This window comes from Panthera onca, chromosome X (genome assembly GCF_046562875.1).
Source record: "Panthera onca isolate mPanOnc1 chromosome X, mPanOnc1 haplotype 2, whole genome shotgun sequence".
In the NCBI taxonomy this organism is placed as follows: domain Eukaryota; kingdom Metazoa; phylum Chordata; class Mammalia; order Carnivora; family Felidae; genus Panthera; species Panthera onca.
The window spans coordinates 53,564,856-53,591,324 of record NC_138357.1 but is presented as its reverse complement, the minus strand read 5'-3'; positions in this window follow the sequence as shown (position 1 = coordinate 53,591,324).

Sequence of the window (26,469 nt, the reverse complement as noted above, 5' to 3'; positions counted from 1 at the left end):
TACCTCTAGAAAAACTATGAATTATTCTGTGAACATAAATATCTAAGAACCAATTCATTTTCAAATTAATTTTTTAAAAACCTGATCATTTACTTATAGATTATAACCTATTAGCCCCAGACAAGGAACAAATAATTTCTACCCTAGTTGTTTTGTAGATAGCATATGGTATTTCTAGGGTCATACTCTCCAGTGATCACTAGAAAGTATTTCAAAGAGTATCATAGCTTTGAGATTAAGACAGAATTCTTGAGAGGAAAGAAGATTTAACTTTTCTCATTACTTTATATCATGTCTTCTTCTCTTTAGAGCCCAACGTTAACCTTGTATACTGATCACTTCATAATGAGTGAATATTTGCTGTAACCTATGCACCTCTTGTTTCTCCCTGTACTTCTAAAGCCTTGGGGTATGAAAAGCTAGTGCTGTGATTTGACACATAAAATATAGAGAAGATAATTTCCAAATCAAATAACTAAAATCCAAGCAATCTATTCAAAAGTCATTGTATGAAAAGCAAACATTAATAATGGAGGAGAAAAGCAAGATTTCAAAATACACAATGAAGCCATATTATGAACATCTCTTTGTTGTTAATGCAAATAACTTCATTTGAATCATTGTTGCAAATGTAGAAACTTACAGGAGTACTGACTTTAATAAGATCCCTATGGTTCCTTAATCATTAAGTTGTATGAGATTGAATACAAAGTTTCTTTAAATAAATGTTGGTAAATTTTGAAATATTCAAGGAGAATTTTAGGCTATACAGTATTTATTTTTTTCTCATGTTGGCATCTCTAAAAACAAGATGTCCCTTAAAACTGGCAATATGTAAGACTTTAATAGGTAAAACCTGTTCTCTTTATTGGTATAAAGTATAAGGTATCTTATAATTGATGGCATCCTAGATTTGATAAAATATGATATTACCTTGCTGTTACTGAACAAATTTATATATGCTTTATTTTCTACTTTCAATTATTCAAGCTTTCTTTTTTTTAGTTTTTAAATGTTTATTTTATTTATTTGGAGGGAGAGAGAGAGAGAGAGACTGCACCCGAGGTACAGGGGCAGAGGGAGAGAGAGATTCCCAAGCAGGCTCTATGTGACAGCAGGGCTTGATCTTATGTACTGGAAGATCATGACCTGAGACAAAAATCAAGAGTCAGATGCTTAACCAACTGAGCCACCCAGGTACCCCAATTCTAGCTTTTAAGAGTGGAAAGTTTCTCTCCTAATAACTTCATGAAACCTGAAGTCATCATTTTATTTTAATATCTTGCCTTATGAATAGTCATAATTTAATCTCATGCTTCTTTAATATAAACTAAAATACTATAAGGACTATCATGCCACATCCACTCTCAGATATTTATTGACTAGACTAGATAGAATTATCAATTACAATATTTGATTAAACTTTCAGGGTGAAATAATTCCTCTAATATCTATTATAGAAAAATTCTGCAGTACTCCTGCAATAACAGTGTTTTACTTTAACAGTGTCAAGCAAATTCAAAATAGGTTACTAAAAAAAACATTTTCCCAAGTTTTTATTTATATTGCATTTAGTTAACATACAGTATAATGTTAGTTTCAGGTGTAGAATTTAGCGATTCAACACTTAAATACAACACCAGGTACTCATCACAACAAGTGCCATTCTTAATTCCCCTTTCCATCATCCCTTCAGGTAACCATCAGTTTGTTCTCTATAGTTAGTCTGTTTTTCAGTTTGCCTCTCTTTTTTCCCTCTTATCTTCATTTGCTCTGTTTTCTTAAATTCCATACATGAGTGAAATCATATGCTACTTTTCTTTCTCTGAATGACTTATTTTGCTTAGCATGATTCTCTCTAGCTCCACCCACATTGTTACAAATGGAAATATTTCATTCTTTTTTATGGCTGAGTAATATTCCCTTAAATATATGTCTTCTTTATCCATTTATCAGTTGATGGACATTGGGGTTCTTTCCATAATTTGGCTATTATTTATAATGTTACTATAAACATCGGGGCCCATCTATCACTTTGAATCATTATTTTTGTATATTTTGGGTATCTAGTAGTGCAATTGCTGGGTCATAGTTCTATTTTTAACTTTTTGAAGTACCTCCATACTGTTTTCCAGAGTGGTTACACCAGTTTTCATTCCCATCAACAGAATAAGAAGGTTCTCCTTTCTCAACATCCTCACCAACACCTGTTTTCATGTATTGTACTTTAGCCCTTTTGTCTGGTGTGAGGTGATATTTCATCACGGTTTTGATTTGTATTTCCCTGATGATGAATAATCCTGAACATTGTTTCATGTGTCTTCTAATCATCAGTTTGTCTTCATTGGGAAAATGTCTATTTATTTCTTCTTCCTACTTCTTAACTGGATTATTATTGGGGGATTAAGTTTTATAAATTCTTTCTATATTTTGTATACTGACCCTTTTTCAGATATGTCATTTGCAAATATCTTCTCCCATTCTGTAGGATGCATGACACTTTTTATCTGGATGAAGTCCCAATAGTTTATTTTTGCTTTTGTTTCATTTCCTTCAGTGATGTGTATAGTAAGAAGTTGCTATGACTGAAGTCAAAGAGGTTACTGCCTGTGTTCTCCTCTAGGATTTTGACGGTTTCCTGTCTCACAGTCAGGTCTTTCATCCATTTTAAATTTACTTGTGTGTATGGAGTAAGAAAATAGTCCAGTGTCATTCTTTTGCATGTTGCTGTCCAGTTTTCCCAACACCATTTGTTGAAAAGACTGTCATTTTTCAATTGGATATTCTTTCCTGCATTGTCATAGATTGGTTGACCATGTAGTTGTGGTTTAATTTCTGGGTTTTCTCTTCTTTTCCATTGATATATGTATCTATTTTTTGTGCCAGTACCCTCCTATCCTGATCATTGCAGATTTTTATTATAACTTTATGTCCAGAAATGAGATGCCTCCTACTTTGCTTTTATTTTTATAGATTGCTTTGGTTATTTGGGGTCTTTTGTGGTTCTATACTAATTTTAGGATTGCTTGTTCTGGTTCTGTGAAAAACGCTGGTGGTATTTTGATAGAGATAGCATTAAATGTGTAGTTTGCTTTGAGTAATATAGACATTTAAAAATATTTATTCTTCCAACCCATGAACATGTAACATTTTTTTCCATTTTTTTGTGTCTTCTTCAATTTTTGTCATCAGTGTTTCATATTTTTCACAGTATAGATCTTTTACCTCTTTGATTAGGTTTATTCCTAGGCATCTGGTGAGTTTTGGTGCAAATGTAAACGGGATTTATTCCTTGATTTCTCTTTCTGTTGTTTCATTATGGGTGTATAGAAATGGAACAAATTTCTGTACATTGATTTTGTATCCTGTGACATTCTGAAATTGTCTATTAGTTCTAGCAATTATTGGTGGAATATTTCAAGCTTTCTATAAAGACTATCATGCCATCTCCAAATAGTGAAAGTTTGAATTCTTCCTTGCCAATTTGGATACCTTTATTTCTTTTTGTTTTCTAATAGCTTTGGACAGGATTTCCAGTACTATGTAAAAATAAAAATGATGAGAGTGAACATCCCTGTCTTGTTCCCGATCATAGAAGAAAAGCTCTGTTTCTCCCCATTGAAGATGATATTAGCTGTGCATCTTTCATATATGGCCTTTATGATTTTGAGGTATGTTCCTTTTATCCCTATGTTGTTGAGAGGTTTTTAATAAAATGGATGCTGTGTTTTTTCAAGGGCTTTTCTGCCTCTATTGAAATGATAATATGGTAATTTTCCTTTAATTAATGTGGCAAGGAGCGCCTGGGTTGGCTCAGTTGGTTAAGCATCCGACTTTGGCTCAGGTCATGATCTCAGAGTTCGTGAGTTCAAGCCCCACATCAGGCTTTGTGCTGACAGCTCAGAGCCTGGAGTCTGCTTTGAATTCTGTGTCTGCCTCTCTCTCTGTTCCTCCTCCACTTTTACTCTCTCTCTCTCTCTCTCTCTCTCTCTCTCTCTCTCTCAGAAATAATAAAGAAACATTATTTTTTTAATGTGGCAAATCACATTGATTGATTTGTGCATACTGAACCACTTTGCAGCCTAGGAAAAAATCCCACTTGATCGTGATGAATGATTCTTTTAATTTACTGTAGGATTCATTTTGCTAGTATTTTATTGAGAATTTTTGGATCCATGTTCATGAGCAATATTGGTATGTAGGTCTCTCTTTTAGTGATGTCTTTATCTTATTTTGCAATCAGGAGAATTCTGACCTCCTATATTGAGTTGGGATATTTTCCTTCCATCTCTCTCTCTCTCTCTCTCTCTCTCTCTCTCTGGAATAATTTGAGAAGAATAAGTATTAACTCTTCTTTAAATGCTTGGTAGGATTCCCCTGGTAATCCAACTGGCCCTGGACTTTTGTTTGTTAGGAGATTTTTGGTTACTGATTCAATTCCTTCACTGGTAATAGGTCTGTTCAAATTTTCTATTTCTTCCCATTTCCGTTTTGGTGGTTTATATGTTTCTTCGAATTTACCCATTTCTTCTAGGTTGTCCAATTTGTTTGAATATAGTTTTGATAATATTCTCTTATAAGTGTTTCCATTTCTGTGGTATTGGTTGCTATTTCTCCTCTCTTTTCTGTGCTTTTTTTTAAACTTTATTTCTGATTTTTTAAAATTTACATCCAAATTATTTAGCATATAATGCAACAATGATTTCAGGAGTAGATTCCTTAATTCCCCTTACCCATTTAGCTCATCCCCCTCACAACCCCTCCAGCAACCCTCAGTTTGTTCTCTATATTTATGAGTCTCTTCTGTTTTGTTCCCCTCCCTGTTTTTATATTATTTTTGTTTCCTTTCCCTTATGTTCATCTGTTTTGCTCTTAAAGTCCTCATATGAGTGAAGTCATATGATTTTTGTCTTTCTCTGACTGACTAATTTCACTTAGCATAATACCCTCCAGTTCCATCCACATAGTTGTAAATGGCAAGATTTCATTCTTTTTGATTGCCGAGTAATACTCCATTGCATATATACACCACATTTTTTTGTCCATTCATCCATCGAGGGACATTTGGGCTCTTTCCATACTTTGGCTATTGTTGATAGTGCTGCTATAAACATTGGGGTGCATGTGTCCCTTCGAAACAGCACACCTGTATCCCTTGGATAAATGCCTAGTAGTGCAATTGCTGGGTTGTAGGGTAGTTCTATTTTTATTTTTTTTGAGGAACCTCCATACTGTTTTCCAGAGTGGCTGCACCAGCTTGCATTCCCACCAACAATGCAAAAGAGATCTTCTTTCTCTGCATCCTCGCCAGCATCTGTTGTTGCGTGAGTTGTTGATGTTAACCATTCTGACAGGTGTAAGGTGGTATCTCATTGTGGTTTTGATTTGTATTTCCCTGGTGATGAGTGATGTTGAGCATTTTTTCATGTGTCGGTTGGCCATCTGGATGTCTTCTTTGGAGAAGTGTCTATTCATGTCTTTTGCCCATTTCTTCACTGGATTATTTGTTTTTTGGGTGTTGAATGTGATAAGTTCTTTTTAGATTTTTTTTTTTTTTTGGCTACTATATCATTTACTTATCCTCTAATCTTTAATATTACCATTATTCAGCTGGATTTAGGCTTCATTTGTTGTTCTTTTTCTAGATTCTTTAGGTGTAAAGTTAGGTTTTTATTTGAGATTTTTCTTGCTTCTTGACGTAGGCCTGTATTGCTACATCTTTTTCATTTAGGACTGCTTTTGCTGCATCCCAAAGATTTTGGACTGTTGAGTCTTCATTTTCACATGTTTCCAAGTTTTTTTTTTCAATTTATTCTTTGATTTCCTCTTTCATCCATTGATTTTTTGGTAGCATTTTGTTTATCTTCCATGTATTCATGTTCTCTATGATGTTTTCCTTGTGGTTGTCTTCAAGTTTCATAGTGTTGTGGCCATAAAATATGCATGGTATGATCTCCATCTTTTTATACTTGTTGAGGCCTGATTTGTGACCTAGTATGTGATCTCTTCTGGAGAATGTTCCATATGTTCTTGAAAAGAATATGTATACTGGTGCTTTAGGATGAAATATTCTGAATGTATCTGTTAACTCAATCTTTTCCAGTGTGTCTTTTAAAGCCATTATTGCATGCTTATTTTCTCTTTATATGATCTATCTATGATCTCTTTATATGATCTATCTATTGGTAAAGTGCCCTAGTGTTATTGTATTATTATAAGTGAGTTCCTTCATGTTTGTATTAATTGTTTTATATATTTGGTTCTTTCATGTTGTGGGCATAAATATTTACCATTTTTAGATGTTCTTGTTGGATAGTCCCCTTTTTTATGATATAGTGCCCTGCTTCATCTCTTGTTACAATCTTTGGTTTAAAATCTGGTTTGTCTAATATAGGTCTTCCTGCTTCAGCTTTTTTTGGATGTCCATTTGCATGATAAATGTTTCTTCACCCTGTCACTTTCTTTTTTAAAGATTATTTATTTATTTTGAGAAAGAGAGATTGAGAGAGAAAACACGGGAGGGGTAGTGAGAATGGAGGGAGAGGGAATTCTAAGCAAATTCTGCACTATCAACATTGAGCCTGATGTGGAGCCTGATTCAACAAAGTTTGAGATCATGACCTTAGCTGAAATCAAGAGTCAGATGCTGAACCAACTAAGCCACCAAGGTACTCCACACCCTGTCAATTTCAATTTGTAAACATCTTTAGGTCTAAACTGAGTCTTTTGTAAGGCAGCATATAGATGATTTTTTTTTTTCCGTTCTGATACTCTATGTAGTTTTATGAGAACATTTAATCCATTTACTTTCAGAGTATTTTATTTATTTATTTATTTATTTATTTATTTATTTATTTATAGTTTCATTTACTTATTTATTTATTTATTATTGTTTAATATAATTTATTGTCAAGTTAGCTAACATAGAGTGTATACAGTGTGCACTTGGTTTCAGGGGTAGATTCCCCTGATTCATCACTTACATACAACATCCAGTGGTCAACCCAGTATGTGCCCTCCTCATTGCCCATCATTGATAGATATGTATTTATTGCCATTTTATTACTTATTTTGTTTCTGGAGATTTTCTACATTCCCTTTCTTCTCTTTGTAACTTTTGATCTTTCCTTTCCACTCAAAGATTCCCCTTGAATATTTCCTGCAGGCCTGGATTAGCGGTCACCAACTCCTTAGATTTTGTTTGTCTGGGAAACTCTTTATTTCTCCCTCTAGTCTGAATGATTGACTTGCTGGATAGAGTATTCTTGGCTGCATATTTTTCCCATTCAGCACATTAAATATAGCATTCCACTCCCTTCTAGACTGCGAACCTCCTGTTGAGCGATCTGCAGCTAGCCTTATGGATCTTCGCTTGTAAATTTGGAACTATGTTTGTCTTGCTGCTTTTGATATTTTTTTTTTCTTTATCATTGTATTTTGTAAATTTCATTACACTATGTCTTGGTGCTTACCAGCTTTTGTTGATTGTGATTGGAGTTCTCTGTGCATTCTGGAGTTGGATGTCTGTTTCCTTTCCCAGATTACAGACATTTTCAGCTATGATTTTCTCAAATAAACTTTCTGCCCCCTTTTCTCTTTATTCTTCTGAGACCCATATAATATAAATGTTATACATTTGATGGAGTCACTGAGCTCCTTAATTGTGTTCTCATGTTGCATAATTCTTCTCTGTCTCTTTTGTTCAGCTTCATTAATTTCTTTTATTTTATCTGTTATATCACTTATTCCTTCCTCTGATTTTTCCATCCTTATATTCATTGCATCCATCTGTATCAATCCTCAGTTATTGTACTTTTCATTTCTGACTGTTTTTTTTAACTTTTTTTTATCTCTGTGGTCGTTGCTTCCCTGAAGTCTTCTGTTCTTTTCTGAAACCCAGTGATTAACTTTATAATTGGTTTAAATTCTCCATCAAGTATATTACTTATATCTGTTTTGATTAGATCCCTGGTCATGACCTTATCTTCTTTCATTTGGGATGAATTCTTCTGTCTTGCCATTTTGTCTAAGTCTCTGTTTTATTCTCTGTGTTAGAAAAACCTGTTATGCTTACTGCTCCTGATACTAATGACTTTGTGAAGAAGAGGTCATATATATTTTGTGAAGAAGAGGTCATATGTATTTCACAGCCAGGCACTTCAGGGAATGTCTGTGGAGTGTTCTGAGCGCTCCTATGTTTTGGCTGCTCTATCCTTCAGGCCAGTAGTCTGGAGAGGCTTTCCTTACCTGCAATGGGAAATTTTTGGTCTATGGTGTGTGGTAAATTTTAACTAGGTGAACTCTGGTCTGCTTGTTAAATGACACTAGATACTACTTCCACTTAGAACTGAAGACTTGTGGACCTTTCCTGTTGGGAGACATGGCAAGGACAGGGATTTCTGCTGGTCTTCTGCTGAAAGGGCCTGCCACACTAGAACTGAGGCAAACTTGACTGAGAAGCACGGTACCTGCTGAGTGCCCATGTGTGGGACCTGGCATAAGCAGGTTAGGCTGCGAGTATGGGCAGTGTGCTGTTTACTGCAGGTGGCTCTGTGTTTATGCTGAAGGGCAGGGGAGGGAAATGATGCCCCGCAGCTCCTTTGCCCCAGAGAGGCATCTCTCCCTTCTTGGTGTTCTCAGGGTAGCACTCAGAGAAAAGTGAAAAATGTCCCTTCTCTGTGTCCCAGACATTTTTAGATGGATTTTCCATAATGTCTGCCTCAGGGTTGTTTGCCTGCCTTCTATCCAGGAGCATCACAGTACCCTTTGGGCTCTATCACAGTCAACCCTGCTGACTTTTAAAACCCCAAGCTTTGGGGACATGATATGGGCAGAGGCCTGTGCTGGGTTTCTGTGGGAAGGTCTTCCTGCACTGTGCCTGAGGAAGATTTTACCTAGAAATGCAGTAACATCAGGTTGCAGGGGCATGGGACTTGGAACAAGTTGGCTAGGCAGCCAGTGTGGGGGCCAAGCTGCCCTTAGTTGGTGACTCTGTGTTTATGCGGGGGCGGGGGCAAGAATTTGTACCTGAAAGCTTCTTTGCCCCCAAGAGGTATCTCTCTGAATGCTACCTTTCAAGGAAGTGCTCCAAGAAGGGCAAATAATCCATTGTATGCACCAGGAGTTCCTCAGATCCTGTTTCTATACCTTCTGTCCTTGGGTTGTTTGCCTGACTTGTCTCCAGGAGTTGGACAGTACCATCAGGGCTCTATCCCAGTCAAGCCCATGGACTTTTAATACTCCAGTCTTCAAGGCACACTGGTTGCAAAAACTCACACAAAAAAGCCCCTCTTGTTTTCCCATTCAAGGACTTTGGGTTAGTGTTCTCCTTGTGTGTTCCCCTGTGTGCTCCTCTCTCTTTTGCCATTCTCCATGCCCAGAGCTCCCTCCCCTCCACAATATCCATGATCCATTTCTCCCCAAAACATGTCTCTGTACTTCCTACCTTCCTCAGTGTGGATTCTTCTCTCCCTCTAGTTGAGTTTGTTCTGTCAGTCCTCAGGTCAGTTTCTTGGGTGTTCAGAATGATTTAATACTTATCTACTTGTGTTTTCTTTTTTTTAATATAATTTATTGTCAAGTTAGCTTACATACAGTGTATACAGTGTGTTCTTCGCTTTGGGTGTGGATTCCCATGATTCATTGCTTACATACAACACTCAGTGCTCATCCCAACAAGTGCCCTCCTCAATGCCCATCACCTATTTTCCCTTATCCCCTGCCCCCCATCAAACTTCAGTTTCTTCTTTGTATTTAAGAGTCTCTTATGGTTTGCTTTCCTCTCTGTTTGAAACTATTTTTCCCCTTCCCTTCCCCCATGGTCTTCTGTTAAGTTTCTCAAATTCCACATATCAGTGAAAACATATTATATCTGTCTTTCCCTGACTGACTTATTTCACTCGGCATAATACCCTCTACTTCTATGTACGTTGTTGCAAATGGCAATTTTCATTCTTTCTCATTGCCAAATATATATATATATATATATATATATATATATATATCTCAACCATGAGATAATTACCTGAGTAGAAACCCAGAATTGTGCACTTAACCAACTGTGCCACCCAGGCACCCCAGATAGTTGTCTAGTTGTGTTTTGGGAATAGGATGAACCTAGGGTCCTCCTACCATGCTGCCATCTTAGCTCCAAAAACATACTATATAGATACGTAGATATAGATTTATATATATATATATATATATGTGTGTGTGTGTGTATGTGTATATATATGTGTGTGTATATATGTGTATATATATGTATATATATATGAATAATTAAATGACAATTAAAAAACAACAATTTTATTGTATTTCAGGTGTCATCAAAATGTCATTTGGAAATATAGGTTAATATTTACCATAAAAATACAGATAATAACTATTTTTTTTATTATTTAATATATTTCTGATACATAATACACAAGGTAAAAATGTATTATACTCAATACCACATTATAATTTATAATATGAAACACAATTTCTAATAATTAGTTTTCTCTAGTTTCGTTTAAACTTCAGAATATTTGGGTTGTTCTCTTTGCTGTGGGCATAGCCCTTATAATCAATACAGTTCAAGCAATTAAAGTGGAATATTTGAAAGCAAAAGAAGCAAAGATTTTAAATAATTTTATGGTCAGTTCACATAATAGATTTGGGAGGCTTGGACATAATTAGCATTTAATTAATTTTATAGTTATTTAACATAATAGAATTTTTATATATTCTATATTTGTATCCTATGGTAAATGAATTCATCACTAAATGATTATTCAATCAATGTGTTGTATGATAAGCTCCTAGAAGTCTGGTGACAGCTTTTTTTTTATCTCTGTATTTCCTCAGCACCTAGTGAAGTTCCTTGAAATACATTAAAGTCTTAGTAATGATCTACTGAATAAACTTCAGAAGTATAAAAACACATTGCTTAGCTCCATAGTACAAACATTTGGATAAGGACAAAGGAAAAAAGGTGCAATATATTTTTTTCTGCTGGAAACACAATATTTGCAGACTCAAACATAGTAATTCCATGGCTAAGGGGCATTTTCAGTAATACGATGATACATTTACATTATTAGCTATGATTATAGACAAGAAACTTCTTCACAGTCTCAATATCTTCATCTATGAAGTCAGGAGATAAATAAAGTTTACATGTAGGCAGAATGTTTTATGAACTAAAAAAATACTATACTAATTTAAGTTTAAAAACTTTATAAGTTCAAGACTTTCAAGTTTCATGACATTAGGAGGTACCTACCATGAGTATAATAAAAAGGTTTACTTCACTTTTGATGGTTCACTGTTTCCAGCTTTCAATTCCCACCATTATTCCTTCCCCTTATGCCCCACATCTGGGAAAGCTGATAAGAAAAATTGAGTGCTACTTCCTTTCTAGTGTCAGCAGGAAGCTTAAGACACAGAAACCCTGGACTGCTTTGCAAGAAACCTAAGGATATCAGCCACTAATCATATGAAAGCCCAAGCCAATCTCCTTTTCCTGACTCCTCAAGCCATTTTCAGACCAGCTTGGTAGCCACCCTGTTTTCTCTATAACACTCTATTATGGGACACCTGCGTGGCTCAGTTGGGTTGAGCTTTGGACTTCAGCCCAGGCCATGATCTCACAGTTCATGAGTTTGAACCCCACATCGGGCTCTCTGCTGAGAGAGAGCCTGATTTGGGTCCTCTGTCCCCACCTCTCTCTGATTCTCTCTCTCTCTCAAAAATAAATAAATATTTGTAAAGTGTTATTATGTAAATAACAAACATTTTAATACATGCTTAATATGTGCATGTGAATTACATTATGAGTATGGGAAAATCCACCCCACCAATGCAGAGTAGCCACTACAATGTCAATTATAGTCAATATAAATGAATTTTCTTTTAGTAGTACAGAGCATATAGTCAGTGTTCTTGTGCACACTGGCTTTGTATAGTTCCATGTATCAAAAATATCATCATTTGAGTTTTTGAGCCATATGTTTATTTTGGGGGAAAACTCATCTATTTTTCACATACCCTACTTCACCTTAGCACCTCTTTACAAATTAGAAAAGAAAATTACAGAAGAATGAAGCAATTGATGCAGGACCCCACATTATTTAGTAGAAGAGGAAGACCTAAACCCACGTTTTCAAGTTTCCAGTGCTCTTCTCAATGAAGAGCACTACTTTGCTTTTATGACCTGCTCAACAACTCCAAGGAAACATGACCTTAATACCTTCAGGGTGTGGACTTCTCTTCACATATAAAAAATTGTTCTGGAGATAACTCAAATTTTATAGCCTCCTGAGCAGTCACATACACTGACCTAACTCAATGTTAGAACTCTAGAAAATCTCCTACTTCTTTAAAAAAATCACTTGGCAATTATGAATGTCTTGAGTATATGGTCTCAAACTGTTATTTAAATATTACTTATTTTTACATATTATCCCTGTACTCAAAGGATAAACTTTATAAAGGCACCAACAATGTATCATAGTAGTTGATCGGTGATCATAGTAGTTTATCAGTTAATATTTATTTGTTCATTAATGTATCTGCAAGTAAATACCATGTCATATTTTTTTAATTTAGTGTTTATTTATGTTTTGAGAAAAAGACAGAATGTGAGCAGGTGAGGGACAGAGAGAGAGAGGGAGTCACAGAATCTCAAACAGGCTCCAGGCTCTGAGCTCTCAGTACAGAGCCCAGCACACGGCTCAAACTTGGGAATGGCGAGATCATGACCTGAGCTGAAGTTGGACACTTAACCGACTGATCCACCCATATGCCCTGCATATTATTAGAGAAAGACAATGTAAACAATTTATCTTTGATCAATATACTCAGAATTTTTCTACAATCCCAGTGACTATGAAAACTAAATAAGCTACAGAGAAGAAACTAGTACTCTGAAGTGTACTTTAGGTCAATTAATTATTTTTTTTAATATTGTAAACTATTTTTGAAGTGTAATTGACATAGGATATTATATTATTTTCAGGTATACAACAAAGTGGTGTCACAATTATGTATATTACACAAAACTCGACATAGGTGCAGTATAATTATCTGTCACCATACAGTATTATTAAAGTAATATTGACTATATTCCTTATGTTGTACTTTTCATTTTTGTGACTTATTGATTTTATAAATGGAAATTAGTAGCTATTAATCCCCTTTACCTATTTTGCCCATCTCCCTGACACCTATTTCCTCTGGGAACCAACAGTTTATTCTCTATATTAATAATTTGTTTCCTTTTCTATTTCTTTGTGGTTTTTTGTTGTTGTTTAGATTCCACATGTAAGTGAAATCATATGGTATTTGTCCTTTTTGTCTCATTTATTTCACTTAGCATAACACCCTTTAGGTCGATCTATGTTATCACAAATGGCAATATCTCATTTGGATGCATTTCATTTCTTTGTGTTGTCCAATTGCTGAGGCTAGGACTTCCAACACTATGTGAAACAACAGTGGTGAGAGTGGGCATCCCTGTCGTGTTCTTGATCTCAGGGATAAAGCTCTCAGTTTTTCCCCACTGAGGATGATATTAACTGTGGGCCTTTCATATATGGCTTTTATGATGTTAAGGTATGTTCCTTCTATCCCAACATTCTTGAGGGTTTTTATTAACAATTGATGCTGTATTTTGTCAAATGCTTTTTTTTTTGTACCTATTGACAGGATCATATGCTTTAAAAAAAAAAAAAAAACCTTTCTTCAATTTTGATGCAGAAAGGGACAGAGCACAAATGGGGAGGGGCAGAAAGAGAGGGAGACAGAGAATCCAAAGTAGGGTCCAGGGTCTGAGCTGTTAGCACAGAGCCTGATGCAGGTCTTGAAGCCACAAACCGTAAGATCATCACCTGAGCCAAAGTCAGACACTTAACTGACTGAGCCGCCTAGATGCCCCAGGATAATATTGTTCCTATCCTTTCTTCTATTAATTGGATGTATCACATTGATCGATTTATGAATATTGAACTAGACTTGCAGCCTAGGGATGAATCCCATTTGATCATGGTGAATAATTATTTTACTATATAGTTTAATTTGATTTTCTATTATCTTCTTGAGAATTTTTGCATGTATGCTCATCAGGGATATTGGCCTGTAATTCTCCTTTTTAGTGGAGCCTTTGTCTGTTTGGGAATAAAGGTAATGCTGTCTTCATAGGATGAGTCTGGAACCTTTCCTTCCATTTCTATTGTTTGGAAAAGCTTGAGAAGAATAGGTATTAACTCTTCTTTAAATCTTGGATAGAATTCCCCTTGGAAGCCATCTGACCCAGGACTCTTATTTTGGAATTTTTTGATAACCAATTAAATTTCTTCACTGATTATGGGTCAGTTCAAATTTTCTGTTCCTTCCCTTTTGAGTTTTATTTTTTTTCAATATATGAAATTTATTGTCAAATTGGTTTCCATACAACACCCAGTGCTAATCCCAAAAGGTGCCCTCCTCAATACCCATCACCCACCCTCCCCTCCCTCTCACCCCCCATCTAACCTCAGGTTGTTCTCAGTTTTTAAGAGTCTCTTATGCTTTGGCTCTCTCCCACTCTAACCTCTTTTTTTTTCCTTCCCCTCCCCCATGGGTTTCTGTTAAGTTTCTCAGGATCCACATAAGAGTGAAAACATATGGTATCTGTCTTTCTCTGTATGGCTTATTTCACTTAGCATCACACTCTCCAGTTCCATCCACGTTGCTACAAAGGGCCATATTTCGTTCTTTCTCATTGCCATGTAGTACTCCATTGTGTATATAAACCACAATTTCTTTATCCATTCATCAGTTGATGGACATTTCGGCTCTTTCCATAATTTGGCTATTGTTGAGAGTGCTGCTGGAAACATTGGAGTACAAGTGCCCCTATGAATCAGTAGTCCTGTATCCCTTGGGTAAATTCTTAGCAGTGCTATTGCTGGGTCATAGGGTAGGTCTATTTTTAATTTTCTGAGGAACCTCCACACTGCTTTCCAGAGTGGCTGCACCCTTTTGAGTTTTAGTAGTGTGTGGGTGTCTAGGAATTTGTCCATTTCTCCCAGGTTTCCCAGTTTGTTGGCATATAACTTTTCATAGTATTCTCTAATAATTGTTTGTATTTCTTTGGTGTTGTTTGTGATCTCTCCTCTTTCATTCGTGACTTCATGTCTTTGGGTCTTCTCTGTTTTCTTTTTTAGAAACCTGGCTAGGGGGTTGTCAATTTTGTTTATTCCTTTAAAAAAAAACAGCTCTTAGAGTCATTGTCTATTCTACTGTGTTTTTTAAATTATATATTTTTTAATTTATGCTCTAATGTTTATTATTTCTCTTCTTCTCCTGGCTTTGGGCTTTCTTTGCTGCTGCGTTTAGATGTGAGTTTAGGTTGTGTATTTGGGACCTTACTTGCTTCTTGAGATAGGCCTGAATTACAATGCATTTTCCTCTTAGGACTTACTTTGCTGCATCCCAAAGGGTTTGGAAAGTCATGTTCTCTATTTCATTTGCTTCTATATATTTTTAAATTTTGTCTTTAATTTATTGGTTGGCCCATTCATTCTTTAGTAGGATGTTCTTTAACCTCCATGTATTTGGGTGCTTTCCCAATTTTTTCTTGTGTTTGATTTCAAGTTTCATAGAATTGTGATCTGAAAATATGCATGGAACGATCTCAATCTTTTTATACTTGTTGAGGGCTGTTTTGTGATGCAGTGTGTGATCTATTTTACAGAATGTTCCATGTGCAACAGTTAAGAATGTATACTCTGCTGTTTTTGGATGAAAAGTTCTGAATATATATATTAAGTCCATCTGATCCAAAGTGTCATTCCGAGCCGTTGTTCCCTTATTGATTTTCTGCCTAGATGATATGTCTATTGCTGTAAGTCGAGTATTAAAGTCTCTTACAATCACGATCTTATTTTCTATACATTTATTTATTTTTGAGATTAATTGATTTATATACTTTGGTTTCTACCATTTGGGGTTATAAACATTTACAATTGTTAGCACTTCTTGATGGATAGATCCTTTAAATATGAATAATATAATCCCCTTATTCATCTCTTTTTACAGTCTTTGTTTTAAAATCTAGCTTGTCTGATATAAGTATGGCTACTCTTGTTTTCTTTTGACGTTCAGTAGTGTGTTAGATGGTTCTCCATCTTCTCACTTTCAATCCTCAGATGTCCTCAGGTCTAAAATGAATCTCTTGTAGGCAGCATTTAGATGGATCTTGTTTTTTTTGTTTTTAATCCATTATGATACCCTTTGTCTTTTGATTGGAGCATTTAGTCCATGTATATTCAAAGTGATTATTGAAAGGTATGAATTTAGTGCCATTGTGTTATCTGTAGGTTTTATGCTTATACTGATATCTCTGGTCCTTTGCTACTTTCCAGTCACAGACTTCCTGCAGAGCTCATTTAGTGATCATGAACTCCTTTAGCTTTTGTTTTCTTGGGAAAATCTTTATCTCTCCTCATACTCTGAAGGGCAGGCTTGCTGGTCAAAGGATTCTTGGCTGCATATTTTTCCTATTCAGCACATAGAATATTTCCTACCACTATCTTCTGGCCTGCCAAGTTTCAGTGGACAGGTCTTCTACTAATCTTATGTGTCTTCCTTTGTAAGTCAAAGCCCATTTGTCCCTACCTGCTTTCAGAATTCTCTCTTTATCTTTGCATTTTGTGAGTTTCACTATGATATGCCATGGTGTTGATCTGTCTTTCTTGATTTTGAAGGGAGTTCTCTGTGCCTCCTGGACTTGGATGCCCATTTCATTCCCCTGATTAGGGAAGTTCTCAGCTATAATTTGTTAAAATAAACCTTATGCCCCTTTCTTTCCCTCTTATATTTCTGCAACTCTTATGATATGGATATTATTTTGTTTCATTGAATCACTTAGCTTTATAATTCTCCCCTCGTGGTCTAGTAATTTTCTTTCCTTCTTTTTTTCAGCTTCACCATTTTCCATAATTTTATCTTCCATTTCACCTAATGTCTCCTCTGCTCCTTCAATCCTCACTGTCACTGTATCTAGTTTATTTTGCATCTCATTTATATCATCTTAACTCATCATAACTATTTCTTATGTCTTTGATTTCTGAAGCAATAGATTCTCTGCTCTTTTCTATGCTTTTTTCAAGCCCAGTTTTAGTCTTATGAATGTTATTCTAAATTCTTGTTCATATATATTGTTTATATCTGTTTTGAGCAACTAACTGGGTGTTATTTCTTCCTGCAATTTTTTTCTGAGGAAAATTCTTCTGTTTCATCATTTTGTCTCGGTTTATTTACTTTATGTGTTTTTTAGTTTATGTTTCCTGAACCTACACATACCACTATATTAAAAAGGAGTCATACACTGCTCAGGGCCTGGCAATTCAGGAAGTGCTTTTAGAATGTGTTGCATGCACCCTGTTGTTGTGTATTTGGATACTGTATGCCACTGGTCAGTCCTCTACAAATCTCCTTGCTCATAGTGTTGGACGTTTTGGACCTTTCACCAAGTGTGCTTTGATTTGTTCATTGAAGGAACACTTGAAGAAAGGAAAGTGCAGGGAACCTCATCCTATAATAAGAGAAAAATGAGAGGGGCTAAAAAACAGACCAAGCATAGAATCAAAGAACCCATAAGGCTTAATGCAGAGAGAGAAAGGAAAATAAAAAAGAAGGAAATATAGAAAAGCTTTCAAAAAAGTAAAGTAAAAATGCCTTATTAAACAAAGCAGAAAAACAAAAATATGAACTGACCAAAAATCAGATCAGAAACTTTGATACTGATTCTAAAGGAAAAAAAAAAGAGGGTAGAAAGAAAAAGAGAAAAGAAGAGAAGAGACAAGAAGAAAAGAAAAGAAAAGAAAAGAAAAAAAAGGTGACAAAAACAGAGAAACAGACTAACTTACAAAACCACAGGACAGATGTCTGTGCCTGGGACCTGTGGCCATGCTGGTCTGGAGGAGAGGTAGTCTCCTTCACTCAATGTCAGACTAGATCCAGTAGATAACCAGTTGCCAGGCATGAAGCCGTGGGGGTTGGTATAAGTGGGTCCTGCCTCCACTAGGGGCCAATGTCCTATTCCCTGAATCCCCACCCAGGTGGTCATGGTGAGAAAAATGGCGACACCTCAATCTCTCCTTCCTGGACCTGGAGTTTCAACTCATGCCATTCAGGCTGCCCTCACAGAGTAGCATGGATGGCCATCTTGCCCTGCTCCACAGTTCTCCTTCACCTCCTAGGCACTCAGCTGGGATTCAAAACCCGATGTTTTAATGGACCCTGCACCATGTGGATTCTATTCTGGTGTAGCAAAACTCTGCCTGCCAATAAAGGGCCTTTGGCTGGGGCCTGCACAGTCTTTTGTCCTTGGAGGGAGGCAATAAAATTTCTTTCCACAGTACTCAAGGAAGGGGGCTATTCTCTCCCAGTGTGCCCCTGAGATCTAACATGCCGTGGGATGGGCTCCCCTCCCCCGCAGGCACACACACACACACACACACACACACACACACAGCTGAAGCCTCAGTCCAGAGAAAGTCATGCACTTTTGAAAACTCCGATATTCATTCAGCTCCAAGGCTGTTTGCAAAGTAAAACCTGGCACTCTCCATATTTTTCATTCCCCAGCCTGTGATCTGAGGGATCTTTATCTTGTACTAACACAATACAGGAATCCACAGCCTCTCCATCTTTCTTTCCCTTTTGTCTCTCCACAGAAGGGATTCCCTTCTCAGGGCCTACACAGTTTAATATCCCCCAATTCTCATACATGCAACTCTGTCCCTCCAAGCTGTTTCCCTCCAACTGTAGAGATTTTTCTATCACTCTGCAGACTGATTTTCTGTGTTTTCCATGTGCTCTAAGCTCAGTACAGGCGGGTTTGAGGGATGAGGGAAATTCCAGTTCCCCTACTTCTCCACCATCTTAAGTCGTCCCCATGTTCCAGATCACTGTTCTCAGAAAAGTTTCTTGAATTTTTTTTCAATTTTATATAATGTATTGAGACTTGTTTTGTGGCCTAACGTATCATCTGTCTTGGAGAATGTTTCATGTGTACTTGACAAGAATGTGTATTCTCCTACTTTGTGGTGGAATGTTTTGCATATTTCTGTTAAGTCCACCTGGTCTCATGTTTGTTGAAAGCCACTATTCTTTATTCATTTTCTGCTTAGATGACCTACCCATTAATGTAAATGAGGAGTCAAAGTCTTCTAATTATTATTGTATTACTGTAATTTCTCTCTTTACATCTAATAATATTTGTTTATATGTTTAGGTGTTATGTTGGGCACATAAATATTTACATTTCCTAGGAAATTCTACCAGATATTTAAATTTTTTTTTTCAACGTTTTTTATTTATTTTTGGGACAGAGAGAGAGACAGAGCATGAACAGGGGAGGGGCAGAGAGAGAGGGAGACACAGAATCGGAAACAGGCTCCAGGCCCCGAGCCATCAGCCCAGAGCCTGACGCGGGGCTCGAACTCACAGACCGCGAGATCGTGACCTGGCTGAAGTCGGACGCTTAACCGACTGCGCCACCCAGGCGCCCCTCTACCAGATATTTAGAGCAGAGATAATACCTATCTTTCAAGACTTTCCAAAAAATAGAAAGGGAAAAAAAATTGCAGACTCAGTCTATGAAGCCAGTATTACTTTGATTCCTAAACCAGACAGAGAACCAGCAAAAAAGAGAATTACAAGCCAATATCTCTGATGAATATGGATGCAAAAATTCTCAATAAGATACTAGTAAATAGAACTCAACAGCATATAAAAAGAATTTTTCACCAGGATCAAGTGGGTTTCATTCCTGGGCTGCAGGGCTGGTTCAACATTCGCAAATCAATCGATGTGATACATCACATTAATAAACGAAAAGATAAGAACCATAGGATCCTGTCAATCGATGCAGATAAAGCATTTGACAAAATTCAGCATCTTTTCTTAATAAAAACCCTCAAGAAAGTCAGGATAGAAGGAACATACTTAAACATCACAAAAGCCATTTATGAAAAGCCCACAGCTAATATCATCCTCAATGGGGAAAAACTAAGAGCTTTCCACCTGAGATCAGGAACACCAAAGGGGTGCGCACTCTCACCACCATTGTTTAACATAGAGTTGGAAGTGCTAGCATCACCGTTCAGACAACAAAAGGAAATCAAGGGCATAAAAATTGGCAAAGATGAAATTAACCTTTCACTTTGTGCAGATGACATGATATTACACATGGAAAATCCGATAGACTCCACCAAAAGTCTGGTAGAACTGACACATGAATTCAGCAAAGTCACAGGATACAAAGTTAACGTACAGAAATCAGTTGCATTCTTATACACTAATAATGAAGCAACAGAAAGACAAGAAAGAAACTGATCCCATTCACAATTTCACCAAGAAGCATAAAATACCTAGGAAAAACCTAACCAAAGATGAAAACATCTGTATGCTGAAAACTATAGAAATATTATGAAGGAAATTGAAGAAGATATAAAGAAATGGAAAAACATTCCGTGCTTGTGGATTGGAAGAATAAATATTGTTAAAATGTAAATACTACCCAAAGCTATCTACACATTCAATGCAATCCCAATCAAAATTGTGCCAGCATTTTTCTTGAAGCTAGAACAAGCAATCCTAAAATATGTATGGAACCAAAAAATACCCCGAATAGCCAAAGTAATTTTGAAGAAGAAGACCAAAGCAGGAGGCATCACAATCCCAGACTTTAGCCTCTACTACAAAGCTGTAATCATCAAGACAGCATGGTATTGGCACAAAAACAGACACATAGACCAATGGAATAGAATAGGGATTCCAGAACTAGACCCACAGAAGTACGGCCAACTAATCTTTGACAAAGAAGGAAAGAATATTCAATGGAAGAAAAAAAGACAGTCTCTTTAAGAAATGGTACTGGGAGAACTGGACAGCAACATGCAGAAAGATGAAGCTAGACCACTTTCTTATACCATTCACAAAAACAAACTCAAAATGGATAAAGGACCTGAATATGAGACAGGAAACCATCAAAACCCTAGAGGAGAAAGGAGGAAAAAACTTCTCCGACCTCAGCCACAGCAATTTCTTACTTGACACATCAACAAAGGCAAGGGAATTAAAAGCATAAATGAACTACTGGGACCTCATGAAGATAAAAAGCTTCTGCACTGCAAAGGAAACAATCAACAAAACTAAAAGGCAACCAATGGAATGGGAAAAGATATTTGCAAATGACATATCAGACAGAGGGTTAGTATCCAAAATCTATAAAGAGATCACCAAACTCCAACCCGAAAAACAAATAATCCAGTGAAGAAATGGGCAGAAAACATGAATAGACACTTTTCTAAAGAAGACATCCAATTGGCCAACAAGCACATGAAAAGATGCTCAACATCGCTCCTCATCAGGGAAGTACAAATCAAAACCACACTCAGATATCACCTCACGCCAGTCAGTGGCTAAGATGAACAAATCAGTAAATTATAGATGCTGGTGAGGATGTGGAGAAATGGGAACCGTCTTGCACTGTTGGTGGGAATGCAATCTGGTGCAGCCGCTCCAGAAAACAGTGTGGAGGTTCCTCAAAAAATGAAAATAGACATACCCTATTACCCAGCAATAGCACTGCTAGGAGTTTACCCAAGGGATACAGGAGTGCTGACGCATAGGAGCATTTGTACCCCAATGTTTATAGCAGCATTCTCGGCAAGAGCCAAATTATGGAAAGAGCCTAAATGTCCATCAACTGATGAATGGATAAAAAATTTGTGGTTTATATACACAATGGAATACTGCATGGCAATGAGAAAGAATGAAATGTGGCCTTTTGTAGCCACGTGGATGGAACTGGAGAGTGTTATGCTAAGTGAAATAAGTCATATAGAGAAAGAGAGATACCATATGTTTTCACTCTTATGTGGATCCTGAGAAACTTAACAGAAGTCCATGGGGGAGGGGAAGGAAAAAAAAAAGAGGTTAGAGAGGGAGAGAGCCAAAGCATAAGAGACTCTTAAAAACAGAACAAACTGATGGTACATGGGGGGTGAGAGGGAGGGGAGGGTGGGTGATGGGTATTGAGGAGGGCACCTTTTGGCATGAGCACTGGGTGTTTTATGGAAACCAATTTGACAATAAATTTGATATTAAAAAATAATAAAAAAATAAAACAAAGCCTGTTAAGAGACAAAAAAGGTGTTACATAAGGATAAAGGGATCAATACAACAGTAGGTTATAACAACTGTAAATATTTTTTTTTATTTTTAATATGAAAAATGTTTTCTTTTTTTACTGGGTCTCTGTCTGGTTTAGGAATCAAAGTAATGCTGGATTCATAGAATGAGTCTGTAATTTTTCCTTCCCTTTCTATTTTTTGGAATAGCTTGAGAAAGATAGGTATTATTTCTGCTTTAAATGTCTGGTAGAACTCGCCAGGGAAGCCATCTGTTCCTGGACTCGTATTTGTTGGGAGATTTTTGATGACTGATTCAATTTCTTCGCTGGTTATAGGACTGTTCAAGCTTTCTCTTTCTTCCTGTTTCAATTTTTGAAGTTTGTGGATGTTTAAGAATTTGTCCATTTCTTCCAGGTTGTCCAGTTTGTTGCAATATAATTTTTCATAGTATTCCCTGATAATTGTTTGCATTTCTGAGGGATTGAATGTAATATTCCATTTTCATTCACAATTTTATCTATTTAGGTCATCTCCCTTTTCTTTTTGAGAAGCCTGGCTAGAGGTTTATCAATTTGTTTTTCATTTTTTCAAAAAAAAACCCAACTCTTGGTTTCATTGATCTTTTCTACATTTTTTTTAGATTCTATATTGTTTATTTCTTCTCTGATTTTTATTATTTCTCTTCTTCTGCTGGGTTTGGGGTGTCTTTGCTGTTCTTCTTCTATTTCCTTTAGGTGTGCTGTTAGATTTTGTATGTGGGATTTTTCTTGTTTCTTGAGATAGGCCTGGATTGCCATGTGTTTTCCTCTCAGGATTGCCTTTGCTGCATCCCAAAGCATTTGGATTGTTGTATTTTCATTTTCGTTTGTTTCCATTTATTTCTCAATTTCTTCTCTAATTGCCTGGTTGACCCTCTCATTCTTTAGTAGGGTGTCTTTAATCTCCTTTCTTTTGGAGGTTTCCCAGACTCTTTCCTGTGGTTGATTTCAAGCTTCATAGCATTGTGGTCTAAAAGTGTGCATGCATGATCTCATTTTTTGTATGCTTATGAAGGGCTGTTTTGTGACCCAGTATGTGATCTATCTTGGAGAATGTTCCATGTGCACTCGAGAAGAAAGTATATTCTATTCCTTTGGGATGCAGAGTTCTAAATATATCTGTCAAGTCCATCTGATCCAATGTGTCATTCAGGGCCCTTGTTTCTTTATTGATCCTGTGTCTCAATTATCTATCCAATGTTGTAAGTGGAGTATTAAAGTCCCCGGCAATTACCACATTCTTATCAATAAGGTTGCTTATGTTTGTGATTGTTTTATATATTTGGGGGCTCCCGTATTTGGCACATACACATTTATAATTGTTAGCTCTTCCTGATGGATAGACCCTGTAATTATTATATAATGCCCTTCTTCATCTCGTTATGGCCTTTAATTTAAAGTCTAGTTTGTCTGATATAAGTATGGCTACTCCAGCTTTCTTTTGACTTCCAGTAGCATGATAGATAGTTCTCCATGCCCTCACTTTCAATCTGATGTCCTCAGGTCTAAAATGAGTCTCTTGTAGACAGCAAATAGATGGGTCTTGTTTTTTTTTTTTTATCCATTCTGATACCCTATGTCTTTTGGTTGGAGCATTTAGTCCATTTACATTCAGTGTTATTATAGAAACATATGGATTTAAAGTCATTGTGATGTCTGTAGGTTTCAGGCTTATAGTGGTGTCTCTGGTACTTTGTCTCACAGGATCCCCCTTAGGATCTCTTGTAGGCTGGTTTAGTCGTGATGAATTCCTTCAGTTTTGTTTTCTGTTGTTGTTGTTTGTTTGTTTGGGAAGACCTTTCTCTCTCCTTCTATTCTAAATGACACACTTGCTGGATAATGGTTTCTGGGCTGCATTTTTTTTTTTTCTGTTCATCACATTGAAAATTTCCTGCCATTCCTTTCTGGCCTGCCTAGTTTCAGTAGATAGATCCATCACTGGTCTTATCGGTCCCCCTTTATATGTTAGAGCATGTTTATCCCTAGCTGCTTTTAGAATTTTCTCTTTATCCTTGTATTTTGCCAGTTTCACTCTGATATGTTGTGCAGAAGATCGATTCAAGTTACATCTGAAGGGACTTCTCCCTGACTTTGGATTTCAATGCATTTTTTCTTCCCCAGATCAGGGAAGTTCTTAGCTATGATTTCTTTAAGTACACCTTCAGCACCTTTCCCTCTCTCTTCCTCCTCTGGAATCCCAATTATGCGTATATTATTACATTTAATTATGTCACTTAATTCTTTAATTCTCCCCTCATACTCCTGGATTTTTTTATCTCTCTTTCTCTCAGCTTCCTCTTTTTCCATAATTTTATATTCTAATTCACCTATTCTCTCCTCTGCCTCTTTAGTCCAACCTGTGGTCGCCTCCATTTTATTTTGCACCTCATTTATAGCAGTTTTAGCTCTCCCTGACTGTTTCTTAGTCCCTTGATCTCTGTAGTAATAGATTCTCTGCTGTCCTCTATACTTTTTTCAAGCCCAGCGATTAATTTTATGACTATTATTTTAAATTAATTTTCTGTTACATTGCTTAAATGGTTTTTGATTAGTTCGTTAGCTGTCCTTACTTCTGGAGTTTCTTTTCAGGAGAATTCTTCCGTTTGGTCATTTTAGATAGTCCCTAGAGTGGCGAGGAATTGCAGGGCTCTTCCCCTCTGCCATCTGGAGTAACCTGCGTTGGTGGGTGAGGCCACAGTCAGCCCTGATGTCTGTCCCTAGCCCACTGCTGTGGCCACAGTCAGACTGGTGTGTACCTTATCTTCCCCTGTCCCAGGGGCAGGACTCACTGTGGACTGGTGTGGCCCCTGTCTGGGCTACTTGCACACTGCCAGGCTTGTGGTGCTGCTTTGATGGGATCTGGCTATTAGCCGGGGTGGATCCACAAGGTGCACAGGGGCAGGAGGGGCAGCCTCAGCTCACTTTGTCTTCAGTGGTCTGCTTTGGGAGGGACCCTGTGGCACTGGGAAGAGGGCAGACCCGTCGGAGGGATGTATCCACAGAAGCACAGCATTGGGTATTTGCACGGTGCAAGCAAGTTCCATGATGGAAACTGTTTCCCTTTGGGATTTTGGCTGAAGGATGGGTGAAGGAGATGGCACTGGTGAGTGCCTTTGTTCCCCGCCAAGCTCAGCTCTGTCCTCCAGGGCTAAACAACTCTCCCTCCCATTGTCCTCTAGCCGTCCCACACTGGGAGCAGAGCTGTTGACTTATAACATTCCAGATGTTAAGTCCCGTTGGCTGTCAGAACACACTCCAGAACACATCTGGCCCCTCTGCTTTTACAAGCCAGACTCAGGGGCTCTGCCTTGTTGGGTGAGCTGGCTGCCCCTCCACTGCCCCTGCTCTCTCCCACCAGTCCGTGTAGCACACACTACCTCTCTGCCCCTCCTGCCCTCTTCTGTGGGCCTCTCATCTACGCTTGGCTCTGGAGAGTCCTTTCTGCTAGTCTTCTGGCGGTTTTCTGGGTTATTTAGGCAGATGAGGGTGGAATCTAAGTGGTCAGCAGGACGCAGTGAGCACAGTGTCCACCTATGCCACCATCTTCCTCTGTCCTAAGAGGCTTTGTTTTAAATTCTATATGTATTATATGTATATGTATAGATAGGTATATATCTATATGTATTATATATATATATATGTGTGTGTGTGTGTGTGTATGTATATATATATATATATATATATATATATATATATATATATACATATGTATATATGTATGTGTATATATATATATATCCCTCAGGTTTTTTTCACTTTATATAGAATATCATTTTCTATCCCTTTACTACGTGTCTGAATGTGACTTTGGTGTGAAGTGAGTTTTATAGGCAGCGTATAAATGGGCCTTAAAAATTAGTAATTTACCTTATGTCTTTTGATTTGAGCACTTAATCCATTAAATTTAAAGTAATTATTGATAGGTACATACTTCTTACCATTTTGTTAATTGATTACTGGTTGTATTGTAATTTTTCTCTATTTCTTTCCTTTTCTCTTTCTCTCTTCCCTCATGCTAATGGCTTTCTTTAGTGTTTTCTGTAGAATTCTTAATTTTTCTGTGTATCTGTTGTAAGTTTCTGTTTGTGGTTACCATGAGAATCATGCATAGTACCCTCAGAATATCGCAGTCTATATTAAGATGATGGTTGCTTAAGTTCAAACATATTGTAAATGCACTGTATTTTTGTTCCTTCCTGTACATTTTATATATATGATATCACAAAATATATCTTTTTATTTTGTAAGTCCCTTAGCTATTTTTT